Here is a 22,834-nt window from a genome sequence, read left to right on the forward strand (position 1 = left end):
GAGTGGGAGAAGGGGAGAGGAGGAGAGGGGGAGAGAGAGAGGGTGGGGGAGAGGGAGAGAGAGAGAGAGAGAGAGAGAGAGAGAGAGAGAGATGGAAGACAGGCACAATGGCTCACACCTGTAACCCCAGCACCTTGAAAGGCTTAGGTGGCTGAATAGCTCAAAGCCAGGAGTTCAAGATCAGCCTGTGCAACACAGCAAGACCCAATCTCTACCAAAAAAAAAAAAGTTTTTAATTAGCTGGGCACAGTGGCTCACTTATAATCCCAGCACTTTGGGATGCTAAGGTGGAAGGACTGCTTGAGCCCAGGAGTTCAAAATTATAGTAAGCTATGATCACACCACTGCACTCTAGCCTGGGCTATAGAGTAAGACCCCATCTCCATGTAAAGAGAGAGAGAAAGAGAGAGATGGGCCATTCATCAGTTATCATTTATAACTGAAGTCACAGAGGGAACATGCATAGAGAGAGAGAGAGAGAGGACATAAGGACAGATCCCTAAGAACCACTGACATTTAAGGAATGGACACATCAAGAATGTGGTAAGGACAACTCGAAACGAATGGCAAGGGAGGCAGAAGAGAAGCCGACAGAGTGAGGGCCAGGGCAGCAGCCCCAAAGCAAAGCACTGGTGAACAGTGTGGTAAGTGTACTGCAACACCAAATAAAACAAGGGTGAGAAGGGGTCACTCTATTTTTCAAGTGTCATCATTGGTGACCGTGGTAAGAGTAGTTTTGGTTTCAAAACAGGAATAAATCTACTCCAGGATGCTTAGGAGTAAATGGGAGACAAATTCATCGTTTTTGATGGCTGCATAATATTCCATGTGTATATGTGCCACATTTTCCCTGTCCAGTCTATCATCGATGGGCATTTGGGTTGGTTCCAGGTCTTTGCTATTGTTAACAGTGCTGCAATGAGTGTCCTTTGTAGGGACACGGATGAACCTGGAAACCATCATTCTCAGCAAACTGACAAAAGAGCAGAAGATCAAACACCGCATGTTCTCACTCATAGGCGGGTGTTGAACAATGAGAACACATGGACACAGGGAGGGGAGCACTACACACTGGGGTCAGTTGGGGGGAAATAGGGGAGGGACGGTGGGGGGTGGGGAATTGGGGAGAGATAGCAAGGAGAGAGATGCCAGATGTAGGTGATGGGGAGGAAGGCAGCAAATCACACTGCCACGTGTGTACATATGTAACAATCTTGCATGCTCTTCACATGTACCCCAAAACCTAAAATGCAATGACATAAATAAATGGAAAAAAAAAAGGAGAAAATGGGAGACAAGTAAATGGAGATAATAACTATCAACTCTTTTTAAGTGTTAGTTTAGGCCAGGCACGGTGGTTCACACCTATAATTCCATTACTCTGGGAGCCTGAGGCCGGCTGATCACCTGAGGTGAGAAATTCGAGACCAGCATGGCCAACATAGAGAAACCCCGTCTCTACTAAAAATACAAAAATCAGCCGATCGTGGTGGTACGTGCCTGTAGTCCCAGCTACTAGGGAGGCTGAGGCAGGCGAATCGCTTGGACCTGGGAAGTGAGGTTACAGTGAGTGGGATTGTGCCACTGCACTCCAGCAAGGCTCCATCTCAAAACAATAATAATAATAAATAAATAAATGTTAGTTTATTAAAAAAGAAGAGAGTGATACGGTAGAAGCCAGCAAGAGAAGTAGAGTTCAAAAAAGGAATATTTCTAATACAAGACAGGTTTAAATATATTTAAAAATTAAAATATTGAAATAGATGCAGGAGTTTTTAGTTTTCTATTATGATCATGCTCTTTCTTCTAACTACTTCCTTCCTTCTCACAGGAAATTATTACTGAAATATCAGGCATTCAGCCTAGTCCTGTGGTTTGCCTCACAGAATGCCAGTCACTGGGTCAACAACTATTGCCAGGAAGGAAGGTGTGAATCAGGTGCTGCAGTGGGTGTGCACTGAAGGACAACAAGAGATAAAGTCTCAAATCCGTCTCTCTGAGCGACCAAAATTGGGGAGTTTATATAGCAGGGAAGGTGGGAAAACAGGAATTAGGAAGAGGGAGGGAAGTAGTCATGATGGATGAGGAGTCTGTTATCTCAGTCTCTGGGTGTGAGAATCTGATGAGTTTCAGTTTCTTGCCTAAGGGTAGGTTTCCTGAGGAAGGAACTCAGAGGAGACAAATGTAAGTTTAAAGTTTTAAGAAGGCCAATTTCTATGTTTATCAAAAAAAAACTATAAATATTAGTCCTATGGGACAACTGAGCTGGTTTCAAAATCTGGAAGGGAAGGGCTAGCTGAAGATAAGATAGATGCTAAGTATTTTAAGCCAGACCAGCTTCATGACAGACTTGACTTACAAACATTTCAAACACAGTGGCTCCCATACCACATTCAAATCTGCTCTCCTACAACCAGGTCTTTTCTCTGTTTGTGACAACATATCATATAAAACTACTGGCTGGGCACAGTGGCTCATCCCTGTTACCCCAGCACTTTGGGAGGCCAAAGCAGGCGGATCACAAGGTCAGGAGATCAAGACCATCCTGGCCAACATGGTGAAACCCCATCTCTACTAAAAATACAAAAATTAGCTGGGCATGGTGGTGCGTGCCTGTGATCCCAGCTACTTGGGAGGCTGAGGCAGGAGAGTCCCTTACACCAGGGAGTTGGTGGTTGCAGTGAGCTGAGATCACGCCACTGCACTCCAGCCTGGCAACACAGCGAGACTCCGTCTCAAAAACAATAAAATAAAACTACTGATTCTCTCATCATCTTTTAAACAAACCATATTCTTTTAAAATTGGACTTTCTAAACTATAAATAGTTGCAAACTTATAAAAATCCACTGGAGACTGCAAATCGTTTCCTTCTTTCTCTCTTCTTATATTAGCAGTAGAATCTCCATTGCTACTTCCGTGGGAGTGCTTGTTTGTTAATGTTTTGGGAGAAACTGTGGTTTCAAAGATGGAAAAGGGAATAATCTGTCAAAGCAGTAAGCGCATCGGAATGCTAACCATAGGACTGACTCCAGGTAGGGTTGACTAACTCCCCTAAAATTTTCATCCCATTTTATTAAACTACATAGTATTTCATTCAATTCATTTAGCAAATGATTCTGAGAAGATTACAGTGCTTTCAGCCATACATGAATCACTTGTACAAGCTGCTTTTCCCCGACCACCTAGCTTCCATCTAACACACTGAGTTGGGAGCTTTAATGGGGTAGGGTTGGGAAAATGTCTCAAAAGCAGGGGAAATTTGGGCCATAAATGAGGGACAAGATAGCCTGGATCCGATATTAAAGTTGAGGGTTAAAGGTAGCATCAAAGTCCTATATGGTTTAAATCTTAGGAGAGGGAGAAGAGTTCATAAAAAGGGTTCGAGAGATGAAAAGATATCAAAGGTAAGCATCATTTTTAAAGTGTGCCTCATGTAAATCCCATGCCAGGAATGGTAAATAAAACTCTTTTCCCTTTCCTGGGATATTTCTACAATTTAGAACCCAAGAGTAGTAGGGTTCTCCAGAGAAGCAGAACCAACAAGATGTGTGTGTGTTTGTACATAAAAAGACCTTCATAAATATTATAAAGTACTGTCTCACGCAATTATGAAGGCTGACACATCCCAAGATCTTCAAGGTGAGCTGGAAAGCTAGAGACCCAAGAGAGCCAGTGGTATAGTTTCGTCCAAAGGCCTGCAAGGCTCAAGACCCAAGATGAACTGATGATTCCGTTTGAGTCTGGAAACAGAAAAAAACAATATACCAGTCTGAAAGTGGTCAGGCAGGAGGAATTCCTTTACTCAAGGGAGAATAAGTCTTTTTGCCCTATTCAGGCCTTCAACCGATTGAATGAGGCCTACCCATATTAGGGAAAGCAACCTACTTTATTCAATCTATCAATTTAAATGTTAATCTTATACAAAAATATCTTCACAGAAATACACAGAATAGGCTGGGAACAGTGGTTCACGCCTGTAATCCCAGCACTTTGGGAGGACAAGGCAGGTGGATCATGAGGTCAGGAGTTCGAGACCAGCCTGGCCAACATGGTGAAACCCCATCTCTACTAAAGATACAAAAATTAGCCAGGCGTGGAGGCATGAGTCTGTAATCCCAGCTACTCAAGAGGCTGAGGCAGAAGAATTGCTTGAACCTGGGAGGTGGAGATTGCTATGAGCTGAGATGGCACCACTGCACTCCAGCCTGGGTAACAGAGCAAGACTCCATCTCAGAAAAAAGAAAAAAGAAAAGAAATTCCCAGAATAATATCTGACCAAATATTGGGGCATGTCATAGTCCAGCTAGGTTGACAAGTAAAAGTAACCAGAACACTAATATAGTAATATAGCTCAGCCACATCGTCTATTCAGCATTTACAAAGACCTGTGCTAGATATTCTGGAATACTCATAGCTAAATTACAGATGATTCCTTCCTTCTAGTGTGAGTAAGAATGACAACCCATATATAATTCTAGGTAGAGAGCATTAAGTACCACAAGGGGGTCTAAAAATTGAGATGACTTGGGTAGGGAGAGATATTTTCTCCATAGGATTTCGTGAAAAGCATTTCAGCAGGGCACTGAAGGATGGTAATAATGGCATAAAGGAGGAAACATTCCTAACAAAGAAAGGAAACGTAAAAAGACAAAGAATCAGGAAACCATGGCAAGTCATCTAGTTTAACTGCCATCTATTTATTTATATTTAGATGGGGTCTCACTCTGTTGCCCAGGCTGGAGTGTAGTGGTATGATCTCAGCTCACTGCAGCCTCAACCTCCTGGGATCACAAGTGATCCTCCTACCTCAGCCTCTCAAGTAGCTGGAACTATAGGTGTGCGCCACCAGGCCCAGGTAATTTTGTTTATTTTTTGTACAGACAAGGTCTCACTACATTGCTCGGGTTGCTCTCAAACTCCTGGGCTCAAGTGATCCTCCCACCTTAGCCTCCCAATGTGCTGGGATTACAGGCATGGGTCACTGCACCTGCCAATTTTATTCCTTTTTTTTTTCCAGAGACACGGTCTCACTCTGTCACCTAGGCTGGAGAGCAGTGGCACAATCATGTCTCACTCAGCCTTGACCTCCTGGGCTCAAGTGATCCTCTCACCTCAGCCTCCCAAGTAGCTGGGTCAATAGATGCATGCCACCACACCTGTCTAATTTTTTGATGGGGATCTTGCTATGTTGCCCAGGCTGCTCTTGAACTCCTGGCCTCAAGCAATCCTTCCTACCTTGGCCTTCCAAAGTGTTGGGATTACAGGCATAAGCCACTGGGCCAGCCAAACGTAGTTTAAAGTACATGAGGAAGGACAAAAACCATTTGTATAACAGTAGGTAGCAAAAGGAATTCAGAACTTCCTAATCTCCCCAATAAGTCTTACTAAAACCCTCTGGCCCAGAATCTTTCTGAAACTGTTTCAGTTCAACTGTTAAATACTTCTGAGAAGTAACTTATTTCCATTCTGCTAATTCCTCCCTTTTCCTCCTTCTCAAGCCTTAGATATGCCCAGCACCCCTATTAGGCTCTAGATTTAAAAGATTTTAAGGGGGAATCTGAGCACCTAATCAACATTTACAGCATATTTCATGAAATATATTTCCTTTTTTTTTTTTTTTTTGAGACGGAGTTTTTTTGCTCTTGTTGCCCAGGCCAGAGTGCAATGGCGCAATCTCGGCTCACTGCAACCTCCGCTTCCCGGGTTCAAGAGATTCTCCTGCCTCAGCCTCCCGAGTAGCTGGGATTACAGGTATGTGCCACCACGTCCGGCTCGTTTTTTGTTTTTGTTTTTTTAATTAAAGACAGGGTTTCACCGTGTTGGTCAGGCTGGTCTTGAACTCCCAACCTCAGGTGATCCGCCTGCCTTGGCCTCCAAAGTGCTTGGATTACAGGCTTGAGCCACCATGCCTGGCTGATTTTTTATTTTTAGTAGAGACAGGGTTTCTCCATGTTGGTCAGGCTGGTCTCGAACTCCTGATCTCATGGGATCCATCCGCCTTGGCTTCCCAAAGTGCTGGGATTACAGGCATAAGCCACCATGCCTGGCCAAAATACATTTCAAATCCAAAACAATGAATCTCAAATTCATGAAACAAATATCTATCATTGCCTAGTATGTATCATGTGTTGTAATAAGACCAGGGACTACAAAATGAATAAAAATATGTTTCCTGCCCTAAAGGTACCCACTATCAATTCTGGAACAAAGACTTGACAAAATGGAAAATGCCTATGGAAACATCTTGAGACAAGTCAAACAAAACATATCTTCTGGCTAGGTGAGGTGGCTCACACATGTACTACTCAGGAAGCTGAGGCAAGAGAATTGCTTAAACCCGGGAGGTGGAGGCCATAGTGAGCCAAGATGGCACCACTGTACTCCAACCTGGGCAACTGAGTGAGACTCTGCCGTGTGTGTGTGTGTGTCTGTGTGTGTGTGTGCACGCGCGCGTGTATACATGTGTGTATATATGTCTGTGTGTATACATGTGTGTGTGTGTGTGTGTGTGTGTGCGCGCGCACATGTCTTCCATGTCACTTCTAACCAAGAAAGCAATTTTGCCTGGTTTGTGACCACAGGAAAAGGATACTCACTTTACTTTCAAATAAGTGTCCAGTCACTATTAGCACAAGCCACAGCAGTGGAGCTAAGCAACACATGATGTAAAATGCCTTCTGTTTGCCTGGTGCTACGGCAAGTACTACAGGCAAGGTCCCTAAAGATGGAAAGGAGCATCCCAGAGAAGAAAGCAGCAATCACAGCTAATTCAACTTATCCTGCTTCTGGCGTTCATCTTACCCCAACTCATTGATTCAACCTGTCCTCCACTTCGACAGTCAAAGATATCACCCTAAAACACAAGTCTGCTAATGTCAATGATACTGCCTTTGGAAAAATTATAACAGTGAAAAAAAATATGGCAGTAAGAGATCTTATCTAGCCCATGCTCCCCCATCTTGTCTTTCCCTTAATCATTCCCATGCTTAAGCTAAACTAACTTTGGGAAACATTTAGTTAATAGCTTAAATAAGAAACCTTCCCCAAAACTCAACCACCTTTGTAAAGTTAATGAAAAGCCATCAGGGAAGGAGAGGCAACTGAATCCTGCTAAGCTGTAGACTGGTCACCAGATATGTCCTACACATAACATCACTATTGTAGATTGGCCTTTTGAGATACCTTTTCAGGTTTTTCGCATGTCTGACACCCAGAGCTCCACCTGGGCCCGACAACTCCACTCCTATAGCCCCACCCAGAAGCAACTCAGGTCAAGAGAGCAGCTTCAAGACCCTATAATTTCATCTCCACCCAAACCCATCAGCAGCAAGCACCTATCACATGGCCACTCCAACCCCTTCCCCCAAACTGCCTTTGAAAAATCTCTGACCTATGAGCTGAAGATGAGATTGATTTGAATAACAGTTCCATCTCCCATGTGATGTGGCCAGCCTTGTGTCAATTAAACTCTTTCCTCCCACCCCACCATAAACTCTTTCTTTACTGCAATGCTGTGGTCATTATTTGTGCATTACTGGGCATGAGGAACCCATTGTGTGGTTATATCAATACCTGCCTAAAATCTAGGTGTAGTTCTCCGTCATCTTGAGGATAAAATCTAAACTTCTTCACCAAGCATACCAGGCTCTTCATAATCTGGTCCCTGATTATTTCTAATCACTGTCCCTGTGTACTCTCTATGACAACAGGCTCAGCTACTTGCAGTTCCCTGAACACAGGTGCTCCCTCGCATCACTGACTTTGCAACTTTGCATGTATTGTTCCCTCTGCCTAGACAGCAGTTCTCTCAATTTCTACTCTTCTTTCCGAACTTAGCTCTTAAAAAAAAAAGAAAGAAAAGAAAAGGCTTCTCTGTTCTCAACACTCTCATCCCAGGATGAGTTAGGAAACCCTCCCTTGTGCTCCTGTAACACTTGATTTGTCCTTTAGTCATAAGGCCTGTCATTCTTTTTTTTTTTTTTTAAGGCGGAGTTTCACTCCAGCCCAGGCTGGAGTGTAGTGGCACAGTCTCAGCTCACTGCAACTTCCACCTTCTGGATTCAAGTGATTCTTCTGCCTCACCCTCCCAAGTAGCTGGGATTACAGGAGCTCTCATTATGAGGAAGGAGATCCTTTCCTCTTAAGCTTCTAAGACCACCTCCCCTTAGCCTTCTACATTGTATTTCGAAAGAAGTAAAAGTTGAAATAGAAGGCATGAGGTCAGTGGCAAGGTCGGCTGGCTCTGCTGACCAGACCTGGAGGTTAAGATTAAGCCCCCACACTCAATCACACTCCTACCTATAGATCACAGGCATAACATGGAGAAACACCTTTCAGAAAGCATTGTTCTCACTCAATCTTGCTCAAACCCCCACCTAGTCATGTATCCCACGCCTACTTCATCAATCATGACCCTCTCATATGTAGTTCCTAGAACTGTAAGCCTTTAAAAGGGCTAGGATTTTCTTTGCAGAGGAGCTCATTCTTGAGACACGTGTCTGCCAAGACTCCCGGCCGAATAAAACTGCCACTTCCTTCCCAGTTCATTGTTCGAGAGGATTGTTTGCGGACGCTCCTGTTTCAATCACGCCTGGCTAATTTTTGTATTGTTAGTAGAGACAGGGTTTCACCATGTTGGCCAGGCTGGTTTTAATCTCCTGATCTCAGGTGATCCGCCCACTTTAGCCTCCCAAAGTACTGAGATGACGGGTGTGAGCCACCACGCCTGGCCAATGCCTGTCATTCAATTCTGTAACTGTTTGACTTGTCTCCCTTATAAGACTATGAGTTCCTTCAAGGCCACCATGTTTTTATTCCCATTAATACACTCAGTACCTAACATACTGCTTAGTATCTAGTAGGCATTCAGCACACTACATGCTTGTTAAGGAATTCAATGAATGAATGAATAGAACCAAACATTTACTGGATTCCATCTGTGAGGTACATGGTATAGTCTTAAATGTAATCAATGCATTGAGTTTGTGAAAGGAAAATAAAATCTTGGGATCCCAAATTCACTAAGCCAAAGGGAAACTTTAAGCTTGGGAACTGAGTCATGCAGAAACTGCCTGTTCTTTGTTCCTAAACAGATAGCTGTAATTTCACAGGCTTACATTATCTTATGTAAAATGTACAACTACTAAGCACTAGATAAATACATAATTGACTTCCCCTCCATTCCTTTCTTTTCACATGTAAAATGTGAATTCAGTGGGTGCTAATCAAAGCCTCACAAGAATGAAACTGCTTGCCTCACTGCATAGCCTCGCCTTTCTTTTTCTTTCCTCTTCCTCCTCCTGCCTGCTTTTTCCCCTTTAAATACTGAAGTCCTCAAAACGCTCTTTGGAAAAAGCAAGGCCACAGATCATACTGCAACTTTTCTCTTTTTCCCCAGGTGCATCCTCAACGTTGGCAAAATAAACCTCTAAATTGACTGAGCTCTGTCTCAGACACTTTTTGTGTGGTGGCTCATGCCTATAATTGTAACACTTTGGGAGGCCAAGGTGGGAGGATCACTTGAGCCCAAGAGTTCAAGACCAGCCTGGGCAACATGAGGAGACCCTCTGTCTCTATAAAGAAGAAAGAAGAGGGAAAAGAGAAGAAGGAGGAGGAGGAAGAGAAGGGAGAGGTGGGGTCGGGGGGAGGAGGACAAGGAGGAGGAGGAAAAGGAAAAAAAGAGAAAAGGAAAGAAAAGAAAGAATGAGGAAGCCTCGATTTGAAGAAGAAAGAAAGAAAAAAAAAAAAAAAACTCTGAGGAAGCACCTGCCTAATCTCCCTCAGGAGGCTCTGGTGAAAAGCAAATGAGATAATACCTGGGAAACTATTTTGTAAATTGAAAAACTGTACAAAACATTTAAGGAAAAGCAATAATGTTATTTCTCTCCTCAGATAATTTCAGAACAGGGCTGACATAAACCTGAAGGCTACCAAATAATCACTCCTTTCCTGAAACATTTTATCAGCTTTTCCACTTCTCCAGGTGCCCCAAGTTAGGTGTCTCCTGAAATGTTTGTTGCAGAACTCAAACCGTTAAGAGAGTTATAATGTCAAAGTACCTATAACATACAATAAAGGTCTTCCTCACCCACACACAGAGTCTCTTTCAAGAGGTTTTTTCCCTGATATTATTTCACTGGCTTTCTAAATAAAACCTCCACCCACAGTTTTTCCCCTTCATACCAATTCGGTGTTGTATCATTAAAATAATCTTCCTGGCCAGGTGCGGTGGCTCACGCCTGCAATCTCAACACTCTGGGAGGCCAAGGTGGGAAGATCACAAGCCTGTCCAACATAGTAAAACCCCGTCTCTACTAAAAATATAAAAGTTAGCTGGGTATGGTGGCATGCACCTGTAATCCCAGCTACTCGGGAGGCTGAGGCATGAGAATTGCTGAACCCGGGAAGGCAGAGGTTTCAGTGAGCCAAGATTGAGCCACTGCACTCCAGTCTGGGTGACAGAGCAAGACTCCATCTCAAAAAAATAAATGAATATAAATAAAAATAAAATAATCTTCCTGTATCATAAAATCATAAACTGTCTCTTTTTTTTTTTTAATTTATAATTTTTTTAAAAGGGGTTTCACCATGTTGGCCAGGCTGGTCTCAAACTCCTGACCTCAGGTGATCCAAACCATAAACTCTCTAGCCAGAGAAACTCCTCTACAATCACATGATCCAAACTTCTTACTTTATAGATGAAGGATCTAAAGCCCAGAGAAATTAAAACAATAAGTGACCACATCAAGGTCATAAAATGAATGTCATTCCCCTCCTCAAAAACCTTCAGATAAATTCCAAACTCCTTAGCATGGCATTCAAAGCTCTTTACCATCTGACTTCAACCTACCTATTCGATCTCATCTCCCTCTAGTGTCTTCTATAAGCCCTTGGTTCCAATCTGTTTTCTTCCCTGTCCTCTGAAATTATGCTAGTTGGCCCCATTCTGATGTTTTTCTGGAGTGTCCCTCCACCTTCCTCTCCAATCTTTGCACATCTGTAACATTCGCTTGTTCAGAAAGCCTTTCCTGGCCAGCTTAGCCCATAAGGCAGCTCTCCTACCTCTGAACTCCCAAAACCTTCACAGTCCACAACACTTGTTGGCTGACGTTACTGGGAAGGTTCCCATTCACAATAATTGTACCTCAGATAAACCTCACTGGCTAAAATACTATCATTGTGCAAAACTGGCCAGTATTATATTACATGCTTTCCCAACATTGTGATTTACATGATTTTCTATCTTATTACTTCTCACCCCTCCTAGACTGTAACCTCCTTAAAGGCAAGGGATTATACTTCATATTTCTCCACAGCCCCCAACTGCACCTAACCTGTGACTGTGAACGTTTACTGAGCACCTACTGTGTGTAAGTTGCTGTTCTAGGGGCTTTGTGTATGTTATTTTATTTGGTCCTCATAATTTGGCCAGGCACAGTGGCTTATGCCTATAATCCCAGAACTTTAGGTGGCTGAGGTGGGAGAACTGCTTGATCCCAGGAGTTTCACACTAGCCTGGGCAACATGGAGAGACCTCGTCTCTACAAAAAATTTAAAAATTAGCCAGGCATGTTGTCACACACCTGTAGTCACAGCTACTTGGGAGGCTGAGATGAGAAAATTGCTTGAGCCCAGGAAGTTGAGGCTACAGTGAGCTGTGATCACACCACTGCACTCCAGCCTGGTTAAAAGAATGAGATTCTGTCTCAAAAAAGATCCTCATAATTTTCTCACAAAGGAGAAAAGTGAGGTTCAGAAAAGAGTAAACTGTCAAGATCACACAACTTAACTAAAAAGTGGCAGAGCTAAAGTGAAATGCAGTTTCCTTGGCCTCCAAAAAAAACATTTAGCTAAAAGCCATGCTGCCTCTAAACCAATTGGTGATTTGAATGGGACAGGTGTGCCAAAACTGCTCAGTGACTGACCAAGCCATTCACAAGCCCAGGCAGAGGGCCAAAGTATACACGATAAGGAATCAGAGCAGGCTTGACGTTCCCTTCCTCTGAAGTCCAGATTTGGGTTTCCCCATGTCCCTGCAGGGTCTCCTTAGTTTCTTGGCACTGACACTTCACCTTGTGCCAATTTAGGCAGAGACCCCACTTTGTTCCCCAGGTAGCTTATCCAGGAGCCCTGACCAAATGAGTAAGACAGCAGAATACAAAAAGCTAGATTCCTCTGAAGCAGTCAGAAAAGTGACTTGAGCAACTGGCTCACTGGAAGGGAGCTCCTTCCTATGGTCACCCAGCTCCTGTGTTTTCCTTTCGGGGCCTGTTAGGCAACTTTGGGATTAAAGAAACAAGACTTTTGCCAACAAACTCTGTCTAACATAGTTGGAGTGGAAAAAGCCCTGACATCTTGCAAACCCTGGTCAGCGAGAAGACTTGTGTCTCTCCTGACCTGCCCTGACCTAGGGCCACATCCTCCACATGCCCATGTGGAAACACAGCTTGGAAAATAGACTTTTCTACCCTAGTGGCAACAGCTGCCATTTACTGAGTGCATACTGATTGCCAAGCTCTATACTTGGTGCTTTAAATGTTGTTGGTTTTTTTTTGCTTTTTTTGTTTTTCCCGAGATAAAGTCTCGCTCTGTCACCCACGCCAGAGTGTAGTGACATGATCTCGGCTCACTGCAACCTACACCTCCCGGGTTCAAAAGCGATTCTCTGCCTCAGACTCCCCAGTAGCTGGGATTACAGGCACCTGCCACCACGCCTGGCTAATTTTTGTATTTTTAGTAGGGACAGGGTTTCACCATCTTGGCCAGACTGGTCTTGAACTCCTGACCTTGTGATCCACCTGCCTTGGCCTCCCAAAGTGCTGGGATTACAGGCGTGAGCCACTGCATCTGGTCTGTTTTTTGTTTGTTTGTTTTTTTGCCCTCAATCCTTGTTCCAGTGCAGTAGTTAAGGACGCAGGCTCAGAGGTCGAGCTTCCATGTTCAGAATCCCAGCTCTACAACTTAAGAATTGTGTTAATGCAGGCATGCTGCTTAATTTCTCTATGCCTCAATTTTCTTACTTGAAAAATGGCAACTACAATAGTACCCTTCCTAGAGATGTATGGGGATAAACTGTATTAATGAATATAAAGTGCTCAATACACTATCATTATAATTATTCCATGGTATCATCTTCATTTTACAGATGTCGCAACTGAGTCCTAGAGAGCTTAAGTCAATTGCGCAAAGTCACACAGATAATAGAGGACAAAGTGGATTTAAATCCATCTCTAGTCTATCTGACTCCAGAGGCACCACACACCCAGTGCTCGAAGTCTCTCTGTCTCTTTCTCTCAGGCTGAACTATACTTAGGGAGCTGTTGGGCTGGTGAAAGAGCTACAATAGGACCCAGGTTAGAATTACGTTTCCAGGGTCATCCTGGAGAAGTGAAATATGTATGGTCCAGAGCTGCCATTAGGAATGTGGAGTTTGGGGCCAGGCATGATGGCTCACACCTGCAATCCCAGCACTTTGGGAGGCCCAGGTGGGTGGATCACCTGAGGTCAGGAATTTGAGACCAACCTGGCCAATATGGTAAAACCCTGTCTCTACTAAAAATACAAAAAAAAATTAGCTGGGCATGGTGGTGGACACCTGTAATCCCAGCAACCCAAGCTGAGAATTACTTGAACCCAGGAGGCAGAGGTTGCAGTCAGTCAAGATTCCACCATTGCACTCCAGCCTGGGCAACAGAACAAGAATCCGTCTCAAAAGAAAAAAGAATGAAAAGAATGTGGGGTTTGGGCCAGACACAGTGGCTCAAGCCTATAATCCCAGCACTATAGGAGGCTGAGGCGGGAGGATCACTTGAGCCCAGGAGCTCAAGACTAACCTGAAAAATATAGAAAGACCCCATCTCTAGAAAAAGAAGTGAAAAAATTAGCTGGGCAATGCCTGTGATCTCAGCTCCAGGAGGCTGAAGTGGGAGGATCGCTTGACCCCAGGAGGTTGAGACTACGGTGAGGTGTGTTCGTACCACTGCACTCCAGCCTGGGTGACAGAGCAAGACCCTGTCTCGAAAAAAAAAAAAGAGAGAGAGAGAATGTGGGGTTTGAGCTGAGCACAGCAGCTCAAGCCTATAATCCTAGCACTTTGGGAGGCTGAGGCAGAAGGATCATATGAGTCCAGGAGAGTTTGAGACCAGTGTAAGCAACATAGTGAGACCCTGTCTCTACAAAAAATTTAAAAAAAAATTAGCCAAGCATGGTGGCATGAGCCAGCTGCTCCAGAAGCTGAGGCAGGGGGATCACTTAAGCCCAAAAGGTTGTGGCTGCAGTGAGCCGTGATCACGACAGGATACTCCAGCCTGTGCAACACAGCAAGACTCTTGTCTCAAAAAAAAAAAAAAAGAATGTGGGATTGGAAAATTTTCGCTCATCCCACCCCTAGTGATTTTACAAAAGTGACATCAGGCTAAAATGATATCAAAGGCAGTGTTAAAGAAGGAAAGAATTCACAAAAGGGCATCATGAAGAATTAGAAGAATGGGAGAAAACAGGGAGGGAAGTCCCAGCTGCCACTGCCTTTGTGCCTCTGTGTGGTGGAAGGGGACAGCAGCTTAATGTATGAGCCTCAGACAAAAATTTGGCATCACTTGGTCTGAACATGTCTTCTTTATTTTTTTATTTTGAGACAGGCTCTGCTCTCTGTCACCCAGGCTGGAATACAGTGGTACAATCGTGGCTTACCGCAGCCTCAACCACCAAGGCTCAGGCGATCCTCTTGCCTCAGCTTCTTAAGTAGCTAGGACTACAGCCATGTGTCACCACACTCAGCTAAATTTTTTTTTTTTTTTTTTTTTTTTAGGCCGGGCACAGTGGCTCACACCTGTAATCCCAGCACTTTGGGAGGCCAAGGTGGGCGGATCACCTGAAGTCAGGAGACCAGCCTAACCAACATGGTGAAACCCCATCTCTATATTAAAAAAATAAAATTAATAATAATAAAAATAATTTTTTTTTTAGAAATGAGGTCTTTGCTATGTTGCCCAGACTGGTCTTGAACTCTTGGGCTCAAGGAGTCCTCCCACCTCGGCCTCCCAAAGGATTGGGATTACAGGCATGAGCCACAGTGCCTGGCCTGAGCATTTCTTGTGCATCTTTCTCCCCAAAAGCCCCTCCCCGTCTCTTGCTTTGAGATGGAGTCTCACTCTGTTGCCCACACTGGAGTGCAGTGGTGTGACCTCAGCTCACTGCAACCTCCACCTCCTGGATTCAAGTGATTCTCATGCCTCAGACTCCCAAGTGGCTAGGATTACAGGTGTGCACCACCATGCCTGGCATATATATATGTGTGTGTGTTTTTATTTTTTAGATGGCGTCTCACTCTGTCACCCAGGCTGGAGTACAATGGTGTCATCTCAGCTCACTGCAACCTCCTCCTCCTGGGTTCAAGCAATTCTCCTGCCTCAGCCTTCCAAGTAGCTGGGATTACAGGTGCATGTCACCACACTCAGCTAATTTTTGCATTTTTAGTAGAGATGGAGTTTCGCCATGTTGGCCAGGCTGGTCTCGAACTCCTGACCTCATATGATCTGCCAACTTTAGTCTCCCAAAGTATAAAGATTACAGGCATGAGTCACCGTGCCCAGCCTTAATTTTTATACTTTTAGTAAAGACAGAGTTTCACCAAGTTGGCCAGGCTAGTCTCAAACTCTTGGCCTCAAGCAATCCTCCCGCTTCAGCCTCCCAAAGTGCTGGCATTAAAGGCATGAGCCACCACACCTAGTCCTGCCCCCTTTAACTACTGCCCAGTATCCTGGTCTAAATGGAGGGAAGTAATTATAGTTCCTTACAGATGACTCTGCCAGGCTCAAATTGCTCTGCCATCTCATTGCTATTGTTTATAAGAATGGCTAACAAATCCCATTTCTGGTACCCCAGGGAATATATACCCATTCTCCACCTCTGGATGTGCTTGAGGCCATGCTGTTGTGTCTTGGGGTCCTGAGAGGCAAGCTGAGGGATAACCACAGTTGCTAGCCCCACCACATTCCTCATCACAGCCTTTCCTAAGGAGCCCAGTGTCCTGCCTTCCCATGGCCACTGTGTCCTAAAAGGGAGATTCAGAAGTGGCAAGAGGCTAGACTCACATCCTACTCTTCTCTGTCAGCTGCTGCAGCATCTGAGCTAGGCAGTCTGGTTCTGAGAGCTCCCAAGGGCTTGCAATAGAGGGAGTTGGGTACTGTGGAAATTAGCCCCAGAAGGCCATGTTCAGGAAAAGACAAACCATTCGTTCCTGAGGAAAGGGATCATATTTTATTTATCTTCGAGAATTCAACAACTGGCCCTTGTTAGGTACGTGAAAAATATCAGGGAAATTGAGTTGTTTTTAAAGGGCAAAATGCCTAAATGTTGGTTAGAAACAAGCCATAAATCTGACCAGTTTCCTGCATGTCAACTTGTCACTAATCTTCCGGGAACAGGACGATACCTCTGCCACAGAAACTATCAAATTGTCTAGGTCCTCCTCATAAATCCAAGGATGTAATGGCTAAACAGCCAACATCTGATTCCTGAGAACTGACCTTGGACTGTTCAGGAAGGTCTGAGAATTTCAACCTCCACCTCCCAACCCCTCACATGATACGTACCCAGGAATAAAACAATGCGGATTTCAGACTGGATTAAGAAAATTTCTAGGGCCAGGTACAGTGGCTCACGCCTATAATCCCAGTACTTTGGGAGGCCAAAGCGGGCAGATCACCTGAGGTCAGGAGTTCAAGACCAGCCTGGCCAACATGATAAAACCCCATCTTTACTAAGAATACAAAAATTAGCTGGGTGTGGTGGTGCATGCCTATAATCCCAGCTACTTGGCAGGCTGAGGCAGGACAATCATTTGAACCCGGGAGGTGGAGGATGTGGTAAGCCAAGATCACGCCATTGCATCCCAGCCTGGGCAACAAGTGTGAAACTTTAAAAAAAAAAAAAAAAAAAAGAAAGAAAGAAAATGTCTAACATCTTATCCAGCCTTTGACAAGATCGTACCATTGCATTCTAGCCTGGGCAACAAATGTGAAACTTTGTCTAAAAAAAAAAAGAAAGAAAGAAAATGTCTAACATCTTATCCAGCCTTTGACAAGATCGTACCATTGCATTCTAGCCTGGGCAACAAATGTGAAACTTTGTCTAAAAAAAAAAAAGAAAGAAAGAAAATTTCTAACATCTTATCCAGCCAGGACACTGCACAAAAAGGAAAAAACATAAAGAGAGCAAGCCCAGTTCCTACATTACTTCCTCTCAGCATCAGCAGTCATTGATCCACACTCTGACCAGACACATGTAATACACTCACAAAGTGACAGTGACATACAAGATATTACCATGGCACACAGATTCTCACGTGTTACAGGAGCTCGCCAGACAATACTAACCAAACCGTAAGAATATAACCCCACCCACCCTTCACCATATCTGTATGAATAAATACTGGGACCTGGGGCATGCAGATGTGTCTCTCCTTGCCCAGTGTGTTCTGTCAGGTTCTATGGAAAAGGCAAAATATGAAACCAAGATAGATCATAATGGCTATGAAAATAATTTCCCGCTATTTGGTCAAAGAACCATAGGCAGGAAACAGTTAGGAAATTTACCAAACCAATCATAGCCTCATCTAGATACTGAATATTAGAAAGGCAGGCAGAGCAGGAAGGGAAGTCATGCCATTATCAGAACATGACAAGTCTGTTCAGTGGCAGGAAAGCTATCAATAGGGCCTCCTTCCCCAGACCCAAGGGAAGCTCCCGCCTCCAGAGACTCTCCTCACAACACCCACAGTGGGCCTCTTCAGCCCACAGAAACACGGAACTATTTGAGAAGAGATACAAATAAACTCACACCTTGTCCTTTTTTGGGGGAGGGAGGCACATGTGACAGAAAAAGCAGCATGGTGTGGCTCTGCCACACCTGTCCCAACCTCCTACTGCTAATCATAGAATCAGAACTTGAGAAAACCAAAGATTATCTCACTCAAATCCAACAGTTTACAGATAAGAAAACACTGTCCAGAGTAAGCAAGTGACTTTCTCGTGGTAACAAAAACAGTTGGTAGCTGGCTGACACAGAACAAGGTCTCCTCACTCCCAACCAAGAGCCTTTCCCTCACTTCTGGATCTTCCTGAGGCTAGGGAGCGTGAACATCCCAAAAACTGAGCTGCACAAAACTCTCTGATGTCCTCACCCAAGGCAGTGGGTGTAACTGGACTGACCCTCCAAACTTGCTAGTGGATGAGGTAGAAGCAGAAAGATGAGCATTTCCTCCTGTTTGTCTGTATTGCTTAGCTCAGGGTCCTAGGGGAGATTAACCTTCCATTTCAGAAAAGATGAGGACATGTGAAGACTGCAGCTGCAGGTAACAGGATCCCCATTTCACACCCCAGGCTGCAATTCCACTGTCCCCCACCCACTGTTTTCAGCAATCCCCACTCTTGAGCATACTGCAGTGAGGCAGCTAAACTTCACAATGCTCCACCTCCATGGCAGAGCATGGCAGGCCCAAGAGAAGTCACAACTACGACTGCTCCCCTCCCAGAGCTCATCACCCAGCTGAGCACCCAACCACACTGAGGTCCTTAGCTGGGAAGTTCCCCAATGGGACAGAGAGAGAAGTGAAACCCATCTCAGAGGGAGAAAAACAAATGAAAGATGAAAGGCAAATGTATGAGTTGCTGCCTCACCGTGCCCCCTCTGGCATAAAGGCCAGTTCATCCGTTCTTGGTCCTCCTACCCCACCCCTACAAGAGCTCAGAGAAAGAAGGAGAACACGGACCACATTATTGTTTTGGGTTGGTTGGTTCGTTGGTTGGTTCGAAGCAGAATCTTGCTGTGTCGCCCTGGCTGGAGTGCAGTGGCACAATCTCAGCTCACTGCAACCACCACCCTCTGGGTTCAAGCAATTCTCCTGCCTCAGCCACCCAAGTAGCTGGGATTAAAGTCATGTACTACCAAGCCCAGCTAATTTTTGTTTTTTGTTGTGTGTGTGTGTTGTGTTGTATGTGTGCATGTGTGTGTTGTGTTGTGTTGTGTGTGTGTGTGTGTGTTTTGAGACAGAGTCTTGCACTGTCACCAAGCTGGAGTGCAGTGGCACGGAGCTCACTGCAACCTCCGCCGGGTTCAAGTGATTCTCCTGCCTCAGCTTCCCGAGTAGCTGAGATCACAGGCACCTGCTGCCACACCTGGCTAATTTTTGTATTTTTAGTAGAAACAGGGTTTCTTTTTTTTTTCTAGAGACGGGCTTTCACCATGTTGGCCAGGCTGGTTTCGAACTCCTGACCTCAAGCCTCAGGTGATCTGCCCACCTCAGCCTCCCAAAGTGCTGGGATTACAGGCATGAGCCACCGCGCCCAGCCAGAAACAGGGTTTCACCATGCTGGCCAGGCTGGTCTTGAACTCCCAACTTCAGGCAATCCACCCACCTCGGCCTCCCAAAAATGCTGGGCTTATAGGCAGGATCCATCACACCTGGCCTAGATCTCAGTTTTTAACAAACATCCTAGAAGATTCCAACACAGATGATCCAAGGACCACTCTATGAGAAGTCCTACCCTGTTGCTTTCCCCAGCATTCCTGGTGTTGATCTGGGAGTCAACCTGAAAGTTGACACTTTCTGTACCTGAGCTGTATTTTATCTATGTCTTCTTTTAAGGTAAAAGAAAACACAAAAAAAACCACAAGAAAGTATAAAATTTACTGAACTATACTTAACTGCTGAGTGATTAAGAGCACCGCCAGGTGGCCTGGCTTCACATTCTATCTCCAGCATCAAAGCTGCGAGGCCCTGGGCAAACGACTATACCTCACCTCCCTCATCTTTGTAAAATGGGGCCAATAAAAGCACCCACCGCATGTGCTGTTGTGAGTATCAATTGAAGTAACCTAAAGTGTCTAGCATGCCTGGTATGTACTGAGCACATAAAATTTGTTGGCCACTCATTGTAGTGTTAGTACACAATATTAATTACACTAGCTGCATTAGATGTACTTATTGTAAGCATACAATGTTTGTTGGCTATTAGCATTTAATACGGTCATAAACACATACAACTCATTATACCCAACAGATTAAATAGGCCAAGTAATTTTTAAGCAGTAGAGAGCCTTCCAAGGAGACTTCTAGATCTGGTAGCCTGGCTTTTGGCTTTCTTCCTTCTAAGCTACTTCTTCCCCTTTACCCTCCTAGTCTCACCCTTCCTGCTTCTGACCTATGGATGCAGTGTTCTCAGCAGAAATGTATATTTGCATTGTGCTTTTCATAGTTTATAATGAATGTTAACATGTTTTATAGCATGTGTTTCACCTGCCTGCTCTTTCCTATTATCTTTCTCCAAAAGTCCTTCCTTCACTCTCTTCACCTCTCCATTCATTGATTCACAGCCCCCATTTTCCAAAAGAGTTATTGGTAGTAAATATGTGACCCCTGGGATAAGAATATCTATTTGGCCAAAACCCTGCAAAATCACTCTGATCAGAGAAAAGGGAGGGAAAGAGTAGAAGACAGCCATGAGCTCAGGATGCAGGAGAGCAGGTGTGAAGCTCCCACAGAGGCAGAGGCCCTCCAGCTTACTCCCTGTTTCCTCCTCATCCTCCACCACTCCCTGGCTCCAGCCCCACATGTATTCTTCCCACTGCCCACACAGTAGTTCCACCTGGATGGCCCATAGGCATCTTATCTAACATCCAAAACTGGGTTTAGCATTTCAGTCCCTAACCAACCTAGCCCCACCCTTATCTTGGGGCTAATGACATCCAGTTCACCCAAAAGCCCAAACTAGACATAGCTCAGAGCCATCTTCAGGCCCCTCCTTGCCACCTCCTCCCCTCTGGTCACTCAAAAAGACCTGCCAACTCTTCCTCAAATGGCTCAGGCCTATCCCCCTGTTCTCCATGCCCTCTGATCCCTTACTTTGGATCTGAGTCTCTCATATGGACTCTACGTAGCCACACTTCTCTTAGAGTATGTGTCCTGAGACACAGGTCACTTCCCACTAAAAGCCTCCGGTAGTTCCGTAGTCACAAGGGTCCAGACTCCTTAAGCTGGTGGTCAAGACTTTCACAGTCTGATCTGCTACCAAACAGCACCAAAACAAGGCCAGGACTAAAACATCTAGCCTCTCCACTCTTACCTAAAAGGCCAAAGGGCACATAAAGCCTGAGGGTTAGTCCCTCTCATAAGGACATTAGTCAAATTCATTTTATGTGAGAGTGGGTCCTTGGGCCCTGAAAGAATGATATAGGCTTCAGTGAGGAAGAGGAAAGAAAATGCATAGTCAGAGCAACCAAACTGTATGGGCTTGAGTTCATCTCAAATCTCATTTTGCAGAAGGCTCAGCTAAGGCCTAGATAAGCAAATTCTACTCATTCAAACTCAGAGCTCAGTCACCAACATTAAGACCCAGGTCCTGGCCCACAATTCTGCTGCTGCTGCCAACAGGCCTAGAAGACTCTCTCAAGAACACTGTCTTGGATTCCCACAGCTTTCCCCTCCCTGTGGACACAACTCAGGACCCCCTACACTGCCCCTACAAGCCTGCAGATTCTGAGATGACCTGGAAGGAACAGAAAAGGAAGGTGTGAGCTTTGGCACCAGTTCAGGGTAGAACCGTAAGGGCCAAACACAGGGCCTTTGATTATAGAAAAAAATAGGCCCATTGTCCTGGTGGGTGGAACCAAACCATAGCAACATCTAGGAAACCAGTTTCTTTGTGTCCAGAGATGAGGACTTAGCCCTAAAATGTGAGGGTGGAGACGGAGCAGGGGTGAAAAGGACACATGCTTTAATAAAATAGATTAGCAAACTAATACAGGAACAGAAAACCAAATACTGTGTGTTCTCACTTATGAGTGGGAGGTAAATAATGAGAACACATGGGCGGAAAGAGGGGAACAACAGACACTGAGGCCTACCTGAGAGTGGAGAGGGGATGAAGGGAGACATTCAGGAAAAAAAAAAATGTCGGGTACTATGCTTAGTACCCGAATGACAAAATAATCTGTATATAAAACCCCTGAGTCACAAGTTTACCTATATAATAAACCTGCAGGCCAGGCACGGTAGCTCATGCCTGTAATCCCAGTACTTTGGGAGGCTGAGGTGGGCAGATCCCCTGAGGTCAGGAGTTCCAGACCAGCCTGTCCAACATGGTGAAACCTTGTCTCTAATAAAAATGCAAAAATTAGCTGGGCGTGGTGGCGGGCGCCTGTAATTCCCACTACTCAGGGAGCTGAGATGGAAGAATTGCTTGAACCCGGGAGACGGAGGTTGCAGTGAGCTGAGATCACCCCACTGCACTCCAGCCTGGGCGACAGAGCAAGACTCTGTCTCAAAAACAAAACAAAACAAAACAAAACAAAAATACCTGCACATGGAGCCCTAAACCTACAATAAAAGTTTAAAATATTTTTAAAAGAAGAAAAAATAGAGCCAATTACAAAAGTTCTTACCCGTAGGTTTGGTTTGGTTCCTCATATAAGGCTTTATACAAGGTCCTCTGATTCCCCATGTCTAGGAGGGCTGGGGAAAGGTGTGGCTCCCTGGAGGGTAGAGGAATCACGAAGAGATTTAGATGGCTCCATTATGAGGCCATTAGTAGAGAAAGGAGCCACTCTGTGTTTCCCCAATTGCCAGTAAAGAAAAACAAACAAATAAACTCAGAGCTATATATCCACTCCCCTTCAACAAAGGATACAAACAGGTGACGTGTTCTGGGACTGGGGCCCTGCCCAGCCCAGTATTGGTAAGAAATAATAGAAGGAAAAAAGCAGGAAAGGCTGAGCCTTAAACAACAGATTTTAGGAGCACATTCTCTCCTGCCACCAAGTCTGAAGCCACTTCAT

At 44.7% G+C, this 22,834-nt stretch overlaps 2 long non-coding RNA genes across 4 annotated transcripts in view; one reads left to right on the forward strand and one right to left on the reverse strand.

The window, feature by feature from the left end:
* Positions 1-2,264, forward strand: part of LOC116530872 — an 8,145-nt gene extending 5,881 nt beyond the window's left edge. For both annotated transcript variants that reach the window (XR_004260164.1, XR_004260163.1), the window contains one exon: positions 1,832-2,264. This is a non-coding gene — a long non-coding RNA (uncharacterized LOC116530872). The remainder of the gene's footprint in view (positions 1-1,831) is intronic.
* Positions 1-22,834, reverse strand: part of LOC116530869 — a 71,964-nt gene that overhangs the window by 27,415 nt on the left and 21,715 nt on the right. The window lies entirely within an intron of this gene.

The sequence above is a fragment of the Sapajus apella genome, unplaced genomic scaffold (assembly GCF_009761245.1).
Source record: "Sapajus apella isolate SASKATOON/1434 unplaced genomic scaffold, GSC_monkey_1.0 scaffold68, whole genome shotgun sequence".
In the NCBI taxonomy this organism is placed as follows: domain Eukaryota; kingdom Metazoa; phylum Chordata; class Mammalia; order Primates; family Cebidae; genus Sapajus; species Sapajus apella.